Here is a 6,921-nt window from a genome sequence, read left to right on the forward strand (position 1 = left end):
CAAGGGCTCAAGTAGAAACCAAATGTTTTGAACATATTATGGCAACAAATGTACAGATGTGCTTGACACATTGGATGAATGTAAGGGTTGTGATAAGCCCCCAATAAAATGATTTATTAAAATGAAAAAAGAATGCTTCTGTTAGACTGTCATAATCCATGGCAAATTCTGATAATCGAAGGCAGTATTAGATTTGGCACAAGAACCCCCATTTTAAACTACCATTTAATTCCAGTGTCCATTTTGGGTTTGCAAACATTTACATCATATAATTAAAGTTAAATTATGAACTCCCCCACAGTAATCCAACTAACTCTTGCACCATGCTTTACTCTCATTTAGGGTCTAGTAAATGATCAAATATGTGACAACCAGCTACCAAAAACAATAAAAGAACAACAACAACAAAAAACACTTCAATTGCCTTACACGAAAAAGTAGGTGTTTTGTAGCAATACACCAAGCCTTTCCTAGAGAATTAAGTGAGCGGTGTGGAGAGTGTTCAAACAAACTGGTTGAAACTATAGCCTGAATGTTTCACCCCTATCTTATGCTAGTAAAGGAATGGATACAAATTTGCTCTAGTCACAACTCATTTTAAAGGTGATTTAACCACTGGAGGCGTGTTTTAAAATTGATATGATATTAACTGTACAATTCTCCTTGATATGATTGAACGATTGAATTATTGAAGTGTATGCTATGTAAATCATGTGACAATAAAAATGTTTGAAAAAAAGAATGTGCTAAGTACAAAGTAACACTCAACTCTGAGTCAACAAAATAAAGGACTTATATAACTAAGGAAAAAAACACAGATTTGCTCTAGTTCAGTGGTTCTCAACCTTCCTAATGCCGTGACCCTTTAATCCAGTTCCTCGTGTTGTGGTGACCCTCCATAAAATTATTTTCATTGCTACTTCATAACTGTAATTTTGCTACTGTTATGAATCAGGCAACCCCTGTGAGAGGGTCGTTTTACCCCCAAAGGAGTCGTGACCCACAGGTTAGAACCGCTGCTCTAGTTAAACATAGAGGTAGTCCTGGAGAATTTTACGAGAGGTGCCAAATAAGAAGGAAGCAGCCCTGGCAGCATACTGGTTCTGAGTTGGACTGCTAAGCTAATTAGAAGATCAGCAGTTCGAACCCACTGGTGCTTTGAGGGAGAAAGACTTGACTTTCTACTCCCGTAAAGAGTTACAATCTCAGAAACCCACAAGGGCAGTTCTACCCTGTCCTGTAGGGTTGGAATTAGTCAGAATTGAAGAAGGAAGGAAGTCACCTCCAGTCCTGCAGACATGCTAGCTCCCTGGCCCCGTGCATGCTTTCCACCAGCTTTTATGAATTCCCGTGTGTGCTATCATTGCTGACATCAGATGAATCTTGTCTGAAAACAAAGAATACCAGAAATATTTTACTTGTGTTTTATTGAATATGCCAAGGCATTTGACTATAAGGATCATAACAAAGTATTGATGACCTTAATTTGGAATGGGAATTCAAGAAAACTGTAGTTTTGGACATGGATCGAGGCAGTTGTGTGAACGGAACAAGGGAATACTGCATGGTTTAAAATTTTGAAAGGTTTGTGTCAGGGTCTTATCCTCTCACCATAACCATTGCTAAGCAAACAACAGCAACGTTATGTACAACAGAATGAAACACTGTCCAATCTTGTGCCCTCCTCACAATTGTTCTTATGTTTGAGCCCATTGTGGCAGCCACTGTGTCAATCCATCTCCTGGAGGGCCTTCCGGTTTTTCATTGCCCCACCACTTTACCAAGCATGATGTCCTCCTCCAGGGACTGGTCTCTCCTAACAACATGTGCAAAGTATGTAAGACAAAGTCTCACATCCTTGCTTCTAAGGAGCGCTTTCACCATACTTCTTCCAAGACAGATCAGTTTGTCCTTTGAGCAGTCCGTGGGACTTTCTGTATTTTTCTCCAGCACCACAATTCAAATGCATCAATTTTTCTTTGGTCTTCTTTAGTCAATGTCCAATTTTCGCATGCTTATGAGGCAATAGAAAATACCATGGCTTAGGTCAGGCATACCTTAAGTCCTCAAAGTAACATCCTTGCTTTTCAATATTTTAATATCATCTTGTACAGCATGTTTACCTAATGCAACATGTCTTTTGATATCTTGACTGCTGCTTTATGCTGAGAAAATAATCAAAGAAGCTGGCTTACATGAAGAAGAATGTGGCATCAGGATTGGAGGAAGGCTTATTAACAGCAGATGACACCACCTTGCTTGCAGAAAGTGCAGAGGACTTGAAGCACTTGTAGATGAAATTCAAGGACTGCAGCCTTCAGTATGAATAACAACTCAATGAAAAGAAGCCCAAAATTCTCACAACTGGACTAATAGGTAACATCATGATAAATGAGAAAAGATTGAAGCTGTTGAAGATTTTGTCTTGCGTGGATCCACGATCAGTGCTTATGTAAACAACTGTCAAGAGATCAAAAGATGCACTGCATTGGGGTAATCTGCTGTCGAAGACCTCGTTACAGTGTTTAAAGCAAGGAAGTTACTTTCAGGACTAAAGTGTGCCTGACCCAAGCCATGGTCTTTTCTATTGCCTTTTATGCATGTGAGAGTTGGACATTGAATAAGGAAGACCAAAGAAGAATTGATACATTTGAATTGTGGTGCTAGTGAACAATATTGAAAGTATCACAGACTGCCAAAAGAACCAACAGATCTGTCTTGGAAGAAGTATGGACAGCATGCTCCTAGAAGCAAGGATAGCGAGACTTCATCTTATATACTTTGGATGTATTGTCAGGAAAGACCCGTATTTAGAGAAGGACAACATGCTTGGTAAAGTGCAGAGGCAGTGAAAAAGAGGAAGGCCCTTAATGCGATGTATTGACACAGTGGCTGCAACATAGAAACAATTGTGAACAGATGCAGTACTGGGTAGTATTTTATTCTGTTGTGCACAGGGTCACTATGGGTATGAACCGACTGGATGGCACCTAATAACAACAATAATCCTTCAGAAGTTGGCAGCCTATTCCTTCTTCAGTCTGTTCTTAATCTGGAAGTTTCTCTGAAGCCTGTTCATCATGGGTGATGCTGCTGGTATCTAAATACTAGTGACAACTTCCAGCATCAGATCAACGTTCAAACCACCACCATATATGGTACAAGCTACCAGACAACTGGAGGAACACAAATATAGAGGTATCCAAAGAAAAGAAACGTACAACTGTACATGGAACATTTTCCAGAGCCAGAAACCAGACCCAAAACTATACTCTCTACTGTCGGAGTCCAGCTCCGGGAGGGTTGAACTGGATACCTGAAGGAGGTGTGGAGGCGGCGAACACAGACGAGACAGACACGAGAGATGTTCTGGTGGAAGCAATCTCTGCCGAGTCCTTCCAAACAGCTATATTTATACCATAAAACGTTTTGCAGACCACTACATAAAAACAATGCCCTATGATTAACTCCAAAGTCACCCTTATTGTTTCCATTAAAACCTGATAAAAAACCATTATAAGGTCTGTACTTTTTTCTATCACTTTCTGTCCTCTTCCTGGTTCTTTCTTTCTGTACTGCTTGTCTTATAAGTCACAAACTATTCTCGATTGAGATGTTCAGAAAATTTGGTTAGACTCATATCCTACTCACTGCCCTATGTTTTGCTCACAATGTTCCTTTTCTCGTTGACTAACTTAACACAATGAAACTACCTCATATGCTACTTCAAAGCCTAATATCTAAATGCTTCTCAGAGTTAAATATTTTCCTTTACAAACTCTCCCATGGTAACTGTTCCATTGTCTACATATGTCTTTTATTTTTTATACTCCTGAGGCACCATGGGGAGCCAAACCATCTGATTCTTTGCCAAATACTTAATGTTCCCCCTTTTACATGTTTTCTATTAATGTTAACCATTCTCTCTCCTTCTATGTAAGCCCCTGTCCAAGGTATAGGGGCGTCAGTTGGGGGAGGCAGTCTATAAAGTCCTCTTTATCGGGGAGGCCAAAAGAGTCTCCCACTACCTAATCTGAATGGAATCCAGGGTTTTTCGGTGGGTTTCATTTTCTCCTCTGATCTCAACTTTGGGGTTTCTTCCTCACTCAATTCCCACATATCCTTCTCAGAATTCCCAAAGATGTCTCGCTGTCTAAGCCTCTCCTGTGGGGTTAAAGGGGAGAGGGAACCCCACAAAACATCACAGGTCTGGTAGGCGCAATTGTACAGCAATAATAAGTAAAGATTATAGTAAAGTCATAGAGAGCATGAGAATTAAAAGATGGAGTCAAGTCATAGAACCAGAGCCCTGGAGCTGGAGGATCCACGTGGAGACACAAGCCCATGCTGAGATGCTTCCACTACCACTGGATCCACTAGACTTTCCACCCACTGGCCTGTGATCTTCCTAAATTTGGTGTCATTGCATGTATTGCGTGAATATGAAGAGGAATTTATAGTATTGGACATATGGGCTAATATCGGACTTAGGGACTTGATCTGGACTGGGATATATAATTACTCTTTATAAAAAGCTCTTTCTTATACACAAGTATGTATGAATTTGGTTCTCTAGTAAACCCAGACTAATATAGTCATTATAACTTGTTAACTTCCGTAATAAACCTTTTAATCATGAAAACAAAAAAAAAACATCCTTAATATCTTCAATTAGAAAAAGTGTAACAAAATAAGTGTTTTCTTACTTTTATTATCAACAAACAAGGTGAATACCTTCCAATGGATAAAAAAACATTCCACAATTGTTAACTTAGAATTTGAGCTAGAACATACTGTTTACAATATTTTAAATATAAATTTTTGAGTTCAAAACTCAAAAGCATATAAAGATCTATTGAAAAGTCTGATTTCTACTCCATCTCGTATCTTTAAAATTCCTCCTCCAGAGGAAAAGCAATTATCATTAAATCTTGTGGCCTTCTACTTATAATGCTTATAAAAGCACTCTAGATTTTTCTCCTTTTGTTTATAGTTGGTGGCACTCTATGTTATTTTCTGCATCTTGCTTTTCCCCCATTAACAGTCTTAGAAAATTTTTCTATTATTGTTTGTGTACACACACACACACACACACACACACACACACACACACACACACACACATGCTTGGTCATTCAAAACCACCAGCACTTGTCGGGAGAAAGACTAGGCTTTCTATTCCTGTAAAGTTACAGTCTCAGAAACTCACAGGGATTCTCCATGAGTCAGTATTGACTCAATGGCAATGTGGGTTTTTGGTATATATTTTGGTATAAATATTTTAAAGTGTTCTCATACATTTTTAGCAACAAAATATTCCACTAGTGGTGTTGTGATCTTTTTTTTCTCAAGTTATTTGGGCCAGGGTTCTCAGTAGTTTGGCAAGAATCTCCCATAATGTGATCTAACACACTGTAATCAATTCCATGATTGGATGTAGCATAATGTAATCAATAAAAACGCTGAAAGCTAGCAGTTGTGATGGAATGCAGTCTCCTTGATGGAATTGGAATAAAGACTCCTCGGAGCTGCGGCTTGCTCCTTTGTGGAAACGTTTCACTTTATCCTGTATCTGGTTTATCAACCTGCTACCATATTACCTGCCAATCCCAGGAGCCATCAATTGCCGACCGACCTAGGACTCATTTTAAACTTTCTTGATATAAATTTTTTTTTCTGTATAAACACTTGTGTCATTGGTTCCTTATCCAGAGAACCCAGCCCAACAGGTGTTGTAAGCAAGACTTGTGAGACATTTTGTTTTTAAATCAGTCACATGTATTTATAATCATTTTGTTATACACTTATTATTGTATATTTTGACTGTTTAAGGGTTCCACAAGAGTTTGGAATATTAATTTACTATTTGAACCTTGCTTGGAGTCATCCTGACCCCATTGAATTGCTTCCTTGGTCATTGAGTTAGATTGATAAGGAGTGGTTAGTTGTAAAGATATCGAAATAATAGACGAAAGAATTCTTAGTGTGCTTAATTTTTTGGTAGCCTGTCATGTATTTTACAAATTATAAGTCACGTGCATACAGTATGTAATTAATATTGTTAGAAGAAATCAGTGTATAACTTGGAACATTGGAATCATTTGAGCACCCACCTACCAGACTTTGTTACCATTGATGTTCCACTGGTTAGCCTCCTAATACATTTTTTTCCCTTTCTCTGTTCTTAATTACACTCAATCGCCCCAGTGCAGAACCCAATATTTGGAGTAACAAGAATTTACTCAGTCATCTAGTTTTTGACATTTATTCTGTTTCCAATCTCCTGTTATCCTAGCACAATAGAACGGATAACGTTGTACATGTCATTTTACATGTGTGTAATGGATAAGCTTCTCAAAGTAGGATGGATAGATCTGGGGGAATATATTTTAACTTATAGTTAAAATTCATAATTTTAATCAACATTGCAAAAAGTGCCCATTCTCCACAAGCTGGCCAATGGAGTGTTAAACCTGGGCTCTCTAGCCTTTTGCTACGTGGTAAATTATAGAATTATTTTCTTACTGTGTGTGAGGCTGAGCAACTTTTCTGGAGTCTAAAAGCTATTTGTATCTTTTTCTGTGAAATAACATCTTTTGGTATGTGCTTGGCTAAATTTCTCAGGGTGCATTTAGTGGCGGCAGGAACTGAATCCAATTCCTCCCATCGTTTCCTCCTCCTAAGCCCGTAGTAGAGGGCTTCATGGAGGGTTTGCATTTCTAAATGCTGTTATTACAGTCGCCACCTGACCTCCCCGAAAGGACGGCCCAACCTCGCAAACAATGCAGCAATCAATGCGGCATCTCTCGAGCTGTGTCGCTGGTGAACAAGTGGGACCTGCTCATTGCTGACACCCGCCCGTCCAGTCCCAGGCGGCGGGCCTCCAGCGCCGCTCCTGCCCCTTTTCCGCTCGGGCGCGCG

The sequence above is a fragment of the Echinops telfairi genome, unplaced genomic scaffold (genome assembly GCF_000313985.2).
Source record: "Echinops telfairi isolate 266 unplaced genomic scaffold, ASM31398v2 ScPeMD7_1;HRSCAF=3_0, whole genome shotgun sequence".
In the NCBI taxonomy this organism is placed as follows: domain Eukaryota; kingdom Metazoa; phylum Chordata; class Mammalia; order Afrosoricida; family Tenrecidae; genus Echinops; species Echinops telfairi.